Source organism: Canis aureus, chromosome X (genome assembly GCF_053574225.1).
Source record: "Canis aureus isolate CA01 chromosome X, VMU_Caureus_v.1.0, whole genome shotgun sequence".
NCBI classification, from domain to species: Eukaryota; Metazoa; Chordata; class Mammalia; order Carnivora; family Canidae; genus Canis; species Canis aureus.
This window is the reverse complement of record NC_135649.1, coordinates 117,265,722-117,281,647: the sequence shown is the minus strand read 5'-3', so window position 1 is coordinate 117,281,647 and position 15,926 is coordinate 117,265,722. Positions and strand designations below refer to the sequence as shown.

The 15,926-nt window shown below is 43.2% G+C and overlaps 1 protein-coding gene across 6 annotated transcripts in view; it reads right to left on the bottom strand.

Moving 5' to 3' along the window:
• Positions 1–15,926, bottom strand: part of MID1 (midline 1) — a 346,318-nt gene that overhangs the window by 115,617 nt on the left and 214,775 nt on the right. The window contains exon 1 of one of the 6 annotated variants that reach the window (XM_077890028.1): positions 780–933. The exons of the other annotated variants lie outside the window; for them this stretch is intronic. The gene's annotated coding sequence lies outside the window, so the exon portion shown is untranslated. Of the gene's footprint in view, positions 1–779; positions 934–15,926 lie in introns of those variants that run through there. 6 annotated transcript variants of the gene reach the window in all.

The window sequence follows — 15,926 nt, the reverse complement described above, 5'->3', positions numbered from 1 at the left end:
AAAAAACCTTGACGAGCAGATAAACACCGAGGCACTCAGCTCAAGTTTTAAAGTAACTAATTAATACAATAGATGGTTTTTTAGAACATGCCACTTCACCTTTATTCTGAGGAGTGCTCCTGTTAAAATGTTGTACCTGATACCAAAAGTGAGAAACAGGGAAGACTTTTAATTTCACCAAACCCCCACCTGGTGGAATTCATGCAAATTGAATTAAACTGTTCGCAAAACCTTTTCTATACTTGCACATCTGTCCATAATGTGCTCGGTTTTTAGTAATTGGATCTCTAGGATAGTCTCTAAAATAATCACATACTCTCTTGACCATGTAACCTGATTAATAATGAATGAACATTCCTGAAAAGAATCACTTGGAAGCACAGCAGATGTCTTTGGGGATACGAAGGCTTTAATGATAAAAATTAAGGAGAAATGGGAGCTAGGTCACACTGTCTGGTTATTTTAATTGAAACCCAGTCTTCCAAATTTACTTAACAGAATGCTTAAATACACCTTCTGGAGTTCATTTATACAAGCAGACAAGAAAAAAAAAAAGACGCCAATGACAATGCAAAAAAGCAATCCTGATTTCTCAAGGACCAATGCCCAGATCCCGCCCGGTCTTAATAGTAAAGAAACCACCTCGACAGTCTCCCAAATGCGAGATCTCTTACTGCAAGCTGATCAATAGGTTAAAAACAGGAAACAGCACATTTGTCCTTAATAGTTCTTTTAGCCTCTCTCCAGATTCTTACAAATAGATCACCTCGAATACCCACCAATGGACTGCACCCTAGTTCTTGTTGAAGAAACATCGCCGTAGGCAGAGGATGGGGACCCACGAAATGACAGACGGGCCACCGAGACCAGATGGTGGGTGGCAGGCAGTGCTGGAGCGGTCCTGTGTGTCTGTGAGAGCGTCAACAGTGAAACACAACAGGAAAATCGACGCGACAATTCCAGGAAGGCCAGCTCCACCTCATCCACCCCGCCAGGGCTGCTGAGTTGAAGAATCAAAACTCCCTCTTGCTTTCCAATTGCCTTTTCCACAGACCTGACAGGGCTTCCCTATGCCCTCGCCCACTCAACGTTCAACTCAAGCCAAATGACAAGGCAGCTCGGGGCAGATTAACACCCATTGCCTCGTCCCAAAAAAATGATGACTTGGCACCAGGATCTGTACCCTCATTGCTTACGGGGACCAGCGGCAGGTCAGTGTCCTGCAGCTGAGCGCTGGATGCCAGCTTTCCATGCTGCCAACAGGAGCGTCCTGCCCAGCTCCCGGGGTCAGCGACAGGCGCTCGCCCCACCCCCCTTGCATTTCAGTCCTTTTGGTGGCCTCCTAAGCACATGATCCCATTATGCTCTGGACGCTGGGCTGGTTTGTTTGTTTTTTGTTTTGTTTTTGTTTTGTTTTTAATAATATACTTATTATTTTGTGTCTGTCTTCTGAATTAAAATATAATACCTGGAAGAAGTTTTTTAAAACATTACATCAAGAAGAACGATCTCTTGTACAGACACAATAAAGTGGTTATTTTTTTCTTCCCAAAATAGAGGTCTAAATTGCAGTTGATCATCCTGATAAACAATTGAAAATACACGTGTATGAAATATATACATTTGCACATACTCACAGAAGCAAAACATATATACACACACATATATGCCTATGTTACACATGCATATAACATCAAATATACCTATATTTATGTATACATATAATGCCTGCAACCTACACACAGAGCAAATCTGTGATGGGTGTCCCAGATTTCAGTCTCCAGAATGGCAAAGAAAGAGTGAATTGAGAATGGGAAGTAATCTTTTAAAAATGGACTGTCTAAAGGAAGAAGAGGAAGTAGTCTTCCCAAAAGAAAAAAAAAAAAGGCCTATCCTGCAGTTCTTTCAAGGATGTTGCTTATCACCATGCAAGACAAGAAACTGCAACCAAAGTAAATCATCAGGAAAGTGTAAAAAAAAAAAAAACCACGAAGCCAGAACAAAAAACAATGCTGATTGCAAACCTGCACTATTCATGTGCAAACCCAGACATCTGGCCTCCACCAAAGGTGTGTAAGAACTTGTCGCTGAACGGTGAGCAGGAGGCAAGGACCACCTACCTCCTCCTGTTGCCTGCCTTGAATGTCGTGACATTCATCACTTTCATGCCATTGCAACACCTCACGGTAAAACCAAAGCATGCCTCACATGTTTGGACATAAAAATGCAAACATCTACTCTCTTGGCTTATGTCTGTACAAATCGTAATCTCATTTGTCTGTTAACAATAAACAAAGGGATTACTCAATTGCACATACAGATGACTTCCCGAAGAAGTCCTCACTCTCCGCAGAAAAGACACGCATACATCAAATAGAATTTGAAAGGACTTTTCATCATGAGCTCTGAAAGCATCGCTTTTGTTAAAACAACGTTAAAATGGGCAAAATTTCTACGAGACGTGGCTAACTTGTCCATATTTTGGCCCCGTGGTGGAAAAACGAAGCCCGACCCTCTAGAGTTGAAACACCAGGAAACAAACACGTACTCCACCCCTCAAAAACAAAAGAGAAAGACAAACAACAACAACCCTTATAATCTCCTCTAGACCCTAGTCTGGCAACCTCTGCAGGAGATTTCCCACCGTCGGAGGGTCTCAGACATTTCATGTCCTATATAGCTTGTTATTTATTTTTGTATTTCTTAGAGAGAGAGTAGAGCGAGCAGGAGCATGAGTAGGGGGAGAGGGGCAGAGAGAGGGAGAAGCAGGCTCCCCGCCGAGCAGGGCGCCCGATGCCACGTGGGGCTCAGTCCCAGTTCCCCGGGATCACGACCTGAGCCGAAGGCAGATGCTTCGCCGACAGAGCCCCCTTGGGTGCCCCCTTTTGCAGTTTATACGAGGAAAGAAAACATCCAGCGCTAAAGGCACATGGAACCTCTTTTACACTGAAGCCAAAATGACTGATGTTTCCGTGGTCTAAGCCAGGCCGAGCGGCAGGCAAGGATGTGGTGGCGAAGGCAGGGACAGCCCGCGAAAGAGAAGGGAGAGCGGGGACCTGGCCCACCGGACCCCGACAGCCCTCCGCATCGCCCTCTGGGGGTGGCAGACACGAAGCGGCCGCTGGTCCCCCTGAAGCCACCCGCAGATGAACAGCGCCTCAACGCCGCCTTCCCGAATGCTCTTCCCAGTGTTGCTGGGTGGACGAGCATTTCTACACCCATTCAGAGATCTAGTCTATGTCGATGGAAGATCCCATAGATGCCTACGATGGAATGGAATTTTGGAGTCGCGTATAAACATGCATGTGTGTTGGGGATCCCTGGGTGGCTCAGCGGTTTAGCGCCTGCCTTCGGCCCAGGACGTGATCCTGGAGACCCTGGATCGAGTCCCACGTCGGGCTCCCTGCATGGAGCCTGCTTCTCCCTCTGCCTGTGTCTCTGCCTCTCTCTCTCTCTCTCTGTGTCTCTCGTGAATAAATAAAAAACATATTTTAAAAAACCATGCCTGTGTGTACCCGTACGCACCCGCACACACCCATATACAAAAGCACCTTTGCAAAATTACCTGGGACTCTTCACCAGCCCCTCAGTTACAACATCCCTCCCGCATTCGAGAACCATTCCTTCCCCTGCACAAAAATGGAAACTTGTACATACTGTAGATATTAAACCCCCCTGCCAGATGCCTCCTCGTGTCTGAAAAGGGTTGCCCCGAAAATAGCAAGATGACATAAGAGGTCCAGTCTCTGAAGGATGGACCGGTTGGGCTGGGTTGCTGCGGCAGCTAGATTCCACCTGGAAGATGCTCGCCAGTCGGGAAAAGTTTTTCTTACTTCATTCCTACGATACCCCTCTAGAAGGCAGAGAAAGTGCACACTCTCCCCTTCCCACTTGCTATCCACCAGGAGAAAAATGCTTCAGTAAATAGTTGGGGATGGTGGCCAGTACGGCATCCCACCATTGCTCTCCGAACACCCAGAAGCTGACGTTCAATGGCACGCACCACCACTCTGGTCTCCTGACTCATCGAGGTAATGACAATGTCACATAGTAACTGACTCCTATTGTATGGACAGATTGGGAAATTCAAATATGATAGTTCCTTTCCTCAAAGGAAATGGCTTTCTCTCTCAACTTCAAAGTCAGCCACACACAAAAACCTCATGGTCACAATGCCCTGAAGCTACTTTGCGGTCTTAAAAAAAAAAGAAAGAAAGAAAGAAAGAAAAGTAACCTTTATTCACAACTCCTGGTTAACTATTATGAAGAACAGGCTTTAAACGTTTCCCGTGATCACTGAAGCCCTACAATCAGGGGATGAAGTCTTTTTTTTTTTTTTAAGGCAACAGAAAGAGGAGTGACTCTTTTGTTCTGAATTGTTATTGTAAAGCACCACATGAGAGAAGGGGAATGAGGGGAACATGGCAATGAAAAGGACAACAGTGCTGACAAACGAAAACAGGATATTAAGAAAAGCATCGGAACTGTGCGTCCTCACAGAACAAAGGCAGGAGTCTTCTTGGGAGAAATTTGAGCAAAGATACTTGGAAAAGATGTAAACGCTAATGGATGAACGAACTTTCCAGGCAGCAAGAAATCTTCAAGTCTGGGGCAGTAAAATTGGGTTATCATTAAAATGCATGCACGCACGCAAAGTATCAAAGTACTCAATGTACTGATACTCAAAGTATCATAAAATTAACACTCCTTGCAAATCACATTAAATCACTCACTTTTCAACCCAACATCCACTTCTTGACATTTCTAGATCCATTTTTTGAGCCATCTAAAATAAGATATGGGTTTTTTTTCTTACACCACTGAGCTCACTTAGTGGACACCCATAAGGAAACGGAATTTTTTACAAAAAGAAAAATCATCTCTCTCCGTTCAGTGCATATTCCTCCACTTTAAATATAACCTGTAAAGAGAGCTTTCAAGAACCCCCAGGGAACCCACGGAATGGGTTCTTCGTTGAGAAACAATCACCACGACTAAGTAGCTCACGTGAATGTAATAGATCGGTTGGGTCAAGTCACGCTCTTATCACTTTCTACTTTTTTTTCTGATGAAAATTCTGCTAAAGCTGCTTAGTAGGGCAATGCATTTGGGGAGATCATCAGACTTCGTCCGGTTTATTGGACCCACTACACAACGAGAGGTATACTGATCATTATTTCAGTCTCTAAGCTACTGGGTTCAGAAAAACAAGCAATAGATCCGGTCTCGCAATGCCCCCAAAATGGCCGCCCATTTCCTCTTCTCTCTGTTCTGCTGCTTCTCTACTTCCTTCATCCTTCCCCATCCTGTCTTGCTATTGTAAGAGGAAGGGAAAACTAATAGGCTTTCCTCTTTTAGACAATGCACTTCAGCTGGCTTTCTCTTTGATGTGTTGGCAGAAAAGATGGGGTCAAGTCCTGAGCTCAGTGGGCCCAACTACCCTTGGTCTAGTTTTGGGGTGGTGTCCATCAGTGTGGTGTCGTGCAAAGAAATGTGTACCTTGAACCTGAGTTCAAACCCTGGCTCTGCCATTTCCTACTAAAGGCGGAGAGCAGCCAGCTACTCGACATATCTTCGACTCACAGATCCTCTTCCTATCTTATACAGTTTCCTTATCTGCAAAATGCGACAATGAGCGCAGTCTCAAAGGGTCTTTGGAGGATTAAGTGAGGCAAAGGTTTAAAAAGTGCTAGCGAAATTGTAGCTCCCACACCCTTCCTCCCCTCTTGTCCTGAATCACCTCTTCCCACTCTTCTTTGAGTACCTTAATGATCTGTCTGTTTTGTTGTTCAAACCACTTTTGGAAATGGAAAGGATAGGAATCCGTTTATTTGTTCAATAATGTGCACGGGCTGTCTTCTGTCATGGAACAGTATATGACTAAGAAACCAGCATTCCTAGTATTAAGATCAATTCTGTTTAAGTACTTGTCTTCAGGTAGGCAATCTTCTGTATTTCCCAGCCATCAACATGCCGCGCTCCATTACCACTGGGTCTCCCACCATGTCCTCGAGTCCTCAGTCCTCTGCTCCTCACTGAAGAGCTCCCTGTCCCAGACGAATCCTCTGCCGGAATTTTTGATTTTGCAGGAAATTGGAGACCCTGGCATGGTGGTACAAGTGAGACTATCAAGAACGGCCAAGGGTTTCAGATGTTTCGTACTTACAAGCTAATCAGTTAGCTTACCAGTTTCATGGATTTTGGCAGAAGACACAAGACCCATGAGTCAGAGAAAAAAGGATGTTGTTAGGACACAGCAGGCATCGTGAGTTTCATGTTCATGTCAGTTCCCCTGGTCCCCCAAGTCCACGGGGCACCTGGGAGTGCCCCAGGTGCAGGCTGCATTCACAAGGAGTTTGCATCACAGCTGAGATGTGTGTTTGCATCACATACAAGCTTAGGAAACCCGAATCTTTTATTATGGACTGCAAGCAAACTTGCCTGACATTTGCCCTATAGAGACACGTTATCTTTATTATAGTGGGCAGTAAACAAACCTGCTTTCTACCCGGAGGGAGATAATCTATCTCGATCTTCCAAGCTGTTTGCTGTACAAATAAATATCCTTTTAGAGATAGCCTGGAACAAAAGCCACCAGCACCTCAGCTCACAAGAGGTACAGAAACGCGAGTGGTCCCTGGAGAATTATTTCCCAACAGACACAGCTCCTGTTCCCTCCTGGAGACCTGGCACAAGAAATCAGATCACCACTGGGTTTTCCAGCAGGTAGGGTGGAGGCAGTTAACTTGACACTAAATAACCCTTGAGCCATCTATGGAAGACCAGAGGCAAAAGGAGCCCACAAGAAAGCGCTCCACGCTCCTCATCCCCACCACCCTCTAAGATCAGGGGATGTACCAGGAAAACTGGCAGAGAGCAGATTTTGCCCAAGTAAACAGAGTCCTTAATAACTTCCTTATTAGTTCCAAATCAGCCTGTATCCGGTCTTCACTCTTAATCAAAACTCATTTTAAGAGTTTGGAAGAATAAGCTAGTTTTGTTACTTCTATATTAGAAGTCCTATATGTACATTAAGTTGACTTTCTTTTTTTAGATTTTTATTTATTTTAAAGATTTTATCTGAGAGAGAGAGAGAGAGCACAAGCAGGGGTAGAGGGAGAAGCAGACTCCCCACTGAGTGGGGAGCCCAACACAGGCCTCAATCTCAGGACCCCAAAATCATGACCTGAGCTGAAGGCAGATGCTTAACTGACTGAGCCACCCAGGGGCCCCAAGTTGACTTTCTTTGACTAAGTTTTTTTTAGAGCTACTTTTGGAGTAAAAGCAGAGAGAAAGTCAGTTCTCTGAATATTCTTTCATTCAACAGGTATTTTTGAGGTCTTGTTGTGAACCAGACACTGCTCTGGGCAGTAGGGAATGCACTTTTGCCCCTACATTTTCAGGAGGGAAAAAAATAGGAAGAGGGTGAGAAAACACCATCATTTCAAAGAACCATACATAAAATGAAAGAAACAGAAAGAATGTCGTGATAGAAGATGGAGGGGCAAGTGATGTCTACTTTAGCTACAAAGACATTCTACTCATATCTGTGTAGCCTTCCTTGATATTTTGGCTTTTCCCCCTCCCCATAAACAAGCAAACAATATCTTAATTTCAGTATAAACCTTTCCAGCCCCTGGGTACAGGGTTTTGATTTAATACTCAAGTCGTTGAGTGTTCAGTGGCAGATTTCCTTAAGGGATGATTTCTTTTTCAAGGACATTAAAATCCAACTTTTACCATTTCTCCCATGAAAAGACAAAGTGATACATTATTGGAAAACAGTGACCTCTTTATTTTAGCGATAAAATCTAGGAAAAAGAGGCCACGATCACATGGTGGACCAAAAAAACAGGAACTATGGTAAGTACTTAGAATTCCCTGAATGTCTGGGTGGTTGACGGCAGGATGTTAACCCAAAGTTGAAAGTAACCATGGACATGCAGTTAAGGGTACAGGGAAGGGTGTGAAGGAAATTAATAGACATTTCAAGAGTCATTGGTTTTGCTTTTGCCTGTCTAGAAGAACCTTCAGGAAGGAAGGGAAAGGGGTGGGGAAACGGCATGGGGGTTAATGCACAGGTAGAGCTAGGGCTTCATGCCTGGAGGATCAAAGGCAAGTAGAAACTAGGAGAGCCCATTGCCTGAGAGCTGGTTGGTGTCTCACTGACAATAATCATGAAAGGGATCTCAAAAGAAATAAATTCACTGGCTAGGTAAAATTGCAACAGCAGCTGGATCATGGTTTTTAGAGCCCATCTCTTCAAGGGCTTAGAAGGGAGACGAGCACGGCAGGAATCAGCAGGAATCGTGAAAGAGTGATGGGCGGCAAGTGGCTATCACAGCTCAGCAGAGGCCAAGGGACAGGCTTGGGAAGTCTTGGTGGCGGGTGCCAGCCACCCCACAGAGAAACCAATAAGCAGGTTTAGGAGAGGATGGAGCAGCAGGCACAGTGGGGGTTGCGGCACAAGTGATTCTCCCAAAGTGAGTTAACCCCAGCCCAAAGACTTTGGGCCTAAAAACCAAGATGGAAAATGTTTCATTGGAGGCTTGATAATTCTGCAAAAAAAAAAAATACTTGAAATCATATGAAAACAAATCTCACAAAGGCTGTGAGGCTTCTGGCGTCTTTTTAAAAAATACTCTCAAGGCAGGCTAACCTCTGAGAGACTTTTCTTGCATTACCCAAAGATGTTTCCTGTTGTAACTCTGAGAGGAATTACAAATGTAATTTATAAAACCGGAAATCAAGACATTCCCTTGGAATTAATATCAAAAGGTACGATCTCAGGGACCTGACGCTAAGGATTTTGTTGTCGTTTTGCTCTGTTTCTTATTTGTTTGCTGTTTAGGACAGTTTGAGTCTCAAAGGAAAAAAGTTTTATTTTCACCCAGTAAGCATGCACTTCGTCTTGTAATTTTATCCTCTCGTTGTATCAAATGCTATCAAAAGCTGGCTTTTTGAATATAAGCGAAGGTACTCAGTCCTTGAGATACAATCCAGAGCTTAAAAATTCACTTACGAGGGATCCCTGGGTGGCGCAGCGGTTTGGCGCCCGCCTTTGGCCCAGGCCGCGATCCTGGAGACCCAGGATCGAATCCCACATCAGGCTCCCGGTGCATGGAGCCTGCTTCTCCCTCTGCCTATGTCTCTGCCTCTCTCTCTCTCTCTCTCTCTCTCTGTGTGTGTGTGTGACTATCATAAATAAATAAAAAAAAATTAAAAAAAAATTCACTTACGAAAAAATACCTAGCTTTAAGAACGGTGACTTTTCAAGGTAGTGAAGCTACCTCAAAGTGGAGATACATTTATTTTGATAATGAATCTGGAGGTTAATTGGAAAAAGCATCACAATTATGTGAGAAAGTGTTGCATTTTTTTGGAAAAAAAAATACTTCTTAACGTCTGTTCTCTCATCTTTATGGTGAAGACTGCTGGGTCATCCCTTGTTGCGGAGCCCCTTTAGCTTGTCCTTACTTAAATTAACAGACACTTGATCCAGGGCACTGGTCCAAACAGTTCCACCAGTTGTCTGAGTCTATTCTTTCTATGACAAACTCCTCCAAGTGACTCTCTCTTGTAAACGGATGCAAATATGCCATTCCCCAACTCCATTCATTCTCTCCCTCAGGGTGGGAAATGCCCTGCTCTCGGGGCGCTGGGCAGAGGGGGCAGGATGATGGCAGGGTGACTTCCCAGAAGGGAGCTTTGTTGTGCCTGAGCCACTGCCAGGCAACCTCCCTGCACATCAACTGCCAAAACATCACGGTCCAAATAGGGGCTCTCTGATCCCCCCCTGTCCCGCCCCCACCTATCAGCATCCAGAAAGCAATTCTTTGCATGGGTGCTTCTTCATCATGATCCTGACTGGCAGCTCCGAGGATTAAACGCAGGTCCTTTATGCACATTAGCCCCCTGGAGTGTTGAACTCCAAAACCTCTATTTTCTCCCGAGTCTACCCCGTATCTCACAAAACCCCAGTTAGCCACTGTGGTACACAGCCTTTCTTCCATTCTGGGTTATCAAAAGAAAACAAAACAAAACACCAGACCCTACAACAAAATGATGGACATGGTAATGACGGAGAGTTTGTAGGGTAGTGGGCAGATTCCAGGTTCTTTCATCGCGGAGACTGGGAACCCATTTACTTCTTTATCATTAAAACTTCACATTCTCATCAGCAGAATCTTGCTTACAATGGCACAAATGATCAATCGGCTGAATGAAAACTGTGTTCTCTGCGTGCGTATATATATCTCCATTAAAAAATGGCCCTCAAAACTGCTGAATGAAAACCAACACCAGTGCCTTCTTAATCAAGCAAAATTTCCTGCTTAGCGGCTGCATTAAAAAAAAAAAAAAAAGACCATCTGGCCTCTCTGCTACTTGAGGGTTTTTGCTCCTCACTTCCTGGTTATCTTTAGCAACGTATTATAATTTCACTTATAAATTATTTTTACCACGGTGCATTTCCTTCTGTGAACTACTTTAAGAAGCAGAGTAGAAAGCATTGTTCTATTTCTAGGAAAATACTTCTCAGTTCTAAATGGCAGGTTGGAAAGGGGAAAAGACTACTTGAAAGAGGAAGATGGAAGTCAAATCACAGTGAGAGCATTAACTACTCATATTTCTTTAAACATAAACACGTCTGCCACCAAGCTCTCTCTGTCCCTTTCTCTCTCTCTGTAGAGATGTAATAATTTACATCCAAAAACAGAGAGCCACTTCTGCCCTGCTCATTCAAAGTGTTCCTTGTGCTAAGCACTCTCCAAAAAATAAGTCGGAAAATGGAATTCATTCCTGCAGAGGAAAGAAGACTATAAATAAAAGTACAATCAAACTTCAATTAGTTGAAATTCTCTGAAAATGGGAGAGTTCTGGTTAATTTAATTTTCTGGTTAACTGAACCTCAAATAGAAAAGCTTTTTTTTTTTTTTTCCTAAATCCTCGCTGAGAACGTTCCTAAAATGCTTGAGCCCCCTTTACTTGCATAACTCCAAACCACATAACTGGATTGAATCAAAAGTTCTTAGGTAATTCCAAATTTTATTATTTCTTGAGATCATCACTTTAAGGACCTTTTTTCTTTTAGTCATAGAGGAGATTTAAGAGATTGCATTGAATGTGTATTTGTATCCGTGATCCTGAATGTTTGCATGAATCCATGATATTGCCTTCTTCCTTGCATCTCACGATCTCTCGGGAAAGTATAGCGTAGAAAACTGGGTAACAGAGAGGTCTGATTCTTTTGGCCATATTCAGGCAGGTTGAAGTTTTGGTCTGGTTGTGTGCTAAAAGAAACTGACAAAAGTCCCTTCAAAGCCTGTCTGGTAAGTATCAATAATAAATCATTTTAATACAGTGCCTCCCATCACTTTTATTAACACTAATTAAAGACCGTGTCAATTCCTTTGATGTACACATTTAAACTCACTAAAAAAGCACTAGGGCTTAGGTTTCATGGTAGAACACGGCGGCAGCTCCAAAGTGGCCCCAAATGTCCACCTTGCACAATGTGGCCACAGTAAGATCACCTCTCACTTGGGCTCCATGTGCCAAGTTCCCACAGGACTTTATACCGTGCCACCTCGAGCTAGCAAACAAAATACCATGCTGAATCAAAGTAGTGCCCAACAGTAAGAGCCCTCTAGTCTTATACCAGTCTTCCTGCCCTTTGCTGAAGACTATTCTAGAAGGAATTCCTGCACTGGGGAGGAGATTGAAAAAATGTCAGTTAACATCATGTCCCACTCTAAATACCATGCCATGTACGTGCAAAGATAAGACTGGTGCTTTCGCTCTCTAGGTAGAATCTAAGTAGAATGTCTCTGTCTCTGTCTCTCTCATACACAAACACACACACACACACACTTTTTGGTGGGCGGGAGCAGCAAGGGGGGTTACAATGTACTCATCCTCAAAGCAGCACTAGGAAAAATCTAATGTGTATTGAAATCTTATGATTTGCCAGGAACTCAGTTGGCTACTGGGCACACAATAGGATTTTCATAAAGATCCCCATAAAGGACCGAATGACAGTGAAGGGATCAGTCATAGCTCACTTATGGACCTATAAAAGATCTCCTTATAGGTAGATTAATGATACCAAATTTAGTGGCAGTGGCAGTGTTCCTGAACAATGACTATTTTGAAAACAGTGCGGTTGTCACATAGTAGAAATAAGACTTTATGGTAAAGCATAAATAGACTCGTTTATGTGTTGATCTTATCAACTAGTATATCTTGGGCACAAATGTGGGGAGCATATCCTGAGGATATGCTCTCAAAATCTACAATTCAGTGGAGACATTGCCTATGATCAGTGGGTTTTTCTCCTTGCTCATTTCGTCCTTCTATCTGTACTGTCCGCTCTTCTCAGTACCTTTGACAGGTCTTGCCCTGTAGAGGATAATGACACCCAAAGTGTAGACACTTTGATTTTTCCTAGGGACCTCTTCAGGGAACACAATAGACCTGAAACCTTGGGGAGTTCTGCAGAGACTTTCTAAAGTGAGACACTCAGAAGCAGGGTAAGGGACCCGAGGGTGATTTGCCTCCAACATCTGTCACCGCAGTGATTTCCAGGTGGAGGGGGTGGATATGACACCCTTGGTCAAAGGTCTGGGCAAGTAGCCCCATCTCATCTAGAACCGCCCAAACACCCTCCTGGGTCATGTGTAGAAGCAGCATCAGAAGGTATTACAGATCATTACCTACTGGTTCTGTGAGGCTGCCCTCCCATTAAATACCGAAATAGCTTCCTCAGAAGAGGGCAAACAGGTCCCAGGGTGCGTGACTCAGTTAGCTACCATGCCCTGAGCGACAGTGCGCTATATTGATTCTTCACTGCAGGAAACAAAGCACTCCTATCAGAGGAAGTATTAACAGAAATTAACACTCACTTGGGGGATTTGGGGGACCTGGGAGGCAAGAGTAATGCTTGCATTGATGTCCCAGCACCCACGTTTGACATGTGAGGCAACTTACAAAAGGCTTCCTTTGAGTTTCCTTTTTTTGACCATTCCTTCATATAACCATAGCTGACATTTTTTTTTCAGCATCTACAATTTGTCGGGCACTTTATGTAAATGATCTCCTCAAACTCGAAAGACTGGGTCATATTTTGCCCCTTCTTTTTTTTTTTTTTTTCCATCTTGCCCCTTCTGCAGCTAAGGAACTGAGGCTCACACTTAGAACCTCTAGCCCAGGGCCACGCAGCTGGCACACAGCAGAGTCCAGTTTAGACGGTGGCTTTTTCTGACTCATAATGATCGCTTTTCTCGGCAACATGTTGCTGCTACGTCACAAGGAACTGGAAAGTTCTGATGAATGTAAAGAAAAATATGGCCATTGTAGGTTCTTTCAAGTGTCTCAACTACTTGTAAACTTTAATTAAAAAACAAACAAACAAACAAATGGGGGCACCTGGGTGGCACCAGTGGTTTAAGCATCTGACTTGGGCTGGGGTCATGGGATCGAGGCCCGCATTGAGCTCCTCACTGAGTGTGGAGCCTGCTTAAGATTCTCTCTCTTTCCCTCTCCCTCTGCCCCTCTCTCCATTTGTGCTTCCTCTCTCTCTCTCTCTCTCTCTCTCTCTCAAATAAAGAAAAATTTAAAATCAAACAAGCAGATAAAAAACCAACCAAATGAACAGCTAAGCATTGGCCATGTGTCTTTACCAGGAGCCATTCAGGAATTTCACAAGCTAAGTGCTCCCCAGTCTCCCTTAGAAAGACAAAAAGGATGGACATCTGGATCATATTGGTAAGTGGGTGCTTTAAACATGAGAGAAAATTAGGAGAAAAACCTAAGACTGGATTACTTCCACGAGTTCACTCACCAGTATCTCACCAAGTCTGTCTTTCTTTCTTTCTTTCTTTCTTTCTTTCTTTCTTTCTTTCTTTTTCTTTCTTTCTTTCTTTCTTCTTTCTTTCTTTCTTCTTTCTTTCTTTCTTTCTTTCTTTCTTTCTTTCTTTCTCTCTCTCTCTCTCTCTCTTTCTTTCTTTCTCTTTCTTTTTCTTTTTCTTTCTTTCCATCTATCTTTTTTCCTTTTTTTTTAATATAACAAGCTCATCAGCCATCCTTTTTCCTCAGTGAGCAATGGCTAGTGACCTCCCAGGTAGCAAGTTCACAGGATAAACATATCAGTTATAATTAATGTTTACTAGGATAAGTGTAAATATTTAAAAACACACAACAGTTCCAGGCACATGTGATTTCCATTTTATTTTATGAAACACTAAAAATCCACTTGTCCACCCCATTAATTATAAGCTGCTCTCAGCCCTGACCTGTATATAATTCCCTCTGACGTAAATTGGAACAAGGTGCTCGAAATGGAAGCAGCCTACACCCCAACTGGGCTACAAAATGTCAAGTTCCCAAACCTCTCAAAAGTGTAACCTGACATTTTTCTAAGATTAGAGGCAGTTTGTGAATTTAAAAAGAGGGCTTAAAGACTCACCACAGTTAAACCTACAGTAACTCCTGAAATATCCAAAGTAAACAGGACTAAAGGGGCTCTGGGGACACCAAAACCTTGCTAAAAGAGAAGAAACACTCTTTAGTAGGCGGTATTTCTTTGCAGAAAATAATGTACATGTGCTTGAGCAGAATTAAGAATGCAACAGTAAACTTTCAGGAATGGAGCCCTCCAGAGATCTAAAGGAATCATGAATGGACCGTGCAAAATGTTGAATGATTGAGTTTACACTGCCTATTAATCTTAAATGTTGAAGGCAAAGAGAGAGAGAGAGAGGGAGAGAGAGAGAGAGTTGATTGGTTAACTTTTCGAGCAGTATTTTTCTTGACGCAATTGTAATATGTGTTCATTTATAACGTTCCCCCAAAGCAAAATGCCTGGAGAACAACCTGACCACTGAGAAGCAGCATTCGGCAGACTGATCTTTCTAGTCATTTTTCTATCATCTTAGCCACAAAAATGGGATAGTACTTCACATTTTGTTTTGCAAGTTGTTATTTTAAATATAATATACTGGGTGATTTTTCATGTTCAAAGGTTCTTGTGATTTCTCAGGATTAATCTTAAGTACCTTTGAGTACAACCAAAGTATTCCTGCCAGTTGCCAAATCAAATAGACCATGCAAGCTGAAGATTTAATAAATATTAAAATGTGAACAATTTCTTTTTTTCCCATCACAGCATGCATTGTCAATGAGGACAATATTGCCCCCAACGGCGAGAAAATTAGTTCTTGGCAAAAAAAAAAAAATCTTACTCTTTTTATGTACAAAACACAGATATACATAAATATGCAGTATAGTTATAGCAGTAAAATTTCGTGGCGGGGGGAGGGCAACTAGGAAACAGTATTTGTAAAAGCTCCTTGAGGGATCAACGATGAAAATAGTTTGTGAAACACAAACTACAGCACTGAACTTGCAAACGATTAGCCTTTACATCAGTGTGCCTCAAAGGATGAATTTTTCCATTATAAATGTCTCATCCTTCAATGAATTCCAGCCCCTTTCTTTTTTTAATGATTTTATTTATTTATTCATGAGACATACACAGAGAGAGGCAGAGACATAGGCAGAAGGAGAAGCAGGCTCCCCATAGGGAGCCCAATATGGGACTCAATCCCAGGACCCTGGGATCACACCCTGAGCCAAAGGCAGACACTCAACCACTGAGCCACTCAGGTGCTCCCCCCAACCCCCCGCAGCCCGTTTCTAAGTTGGGAGAAACTGAGGTTCCAAGAAGCAGATCTACAGTGAATTTTTTGTGATGTGCTCATGGTCGGCACCTGTTCTATAGGCCGTGTTCTTACTTAGAGACTCACTGGGGTCTGGGTTGGGAGGCACATGTTCAGCGAGAAGATGCTCTGAAGACAGGTGAAGAGATCATCTCTGAAAGGCCTTGGACTGAGGCTGCAGGTCAACCTGGAGCAGCTCTTGCTCTGTGC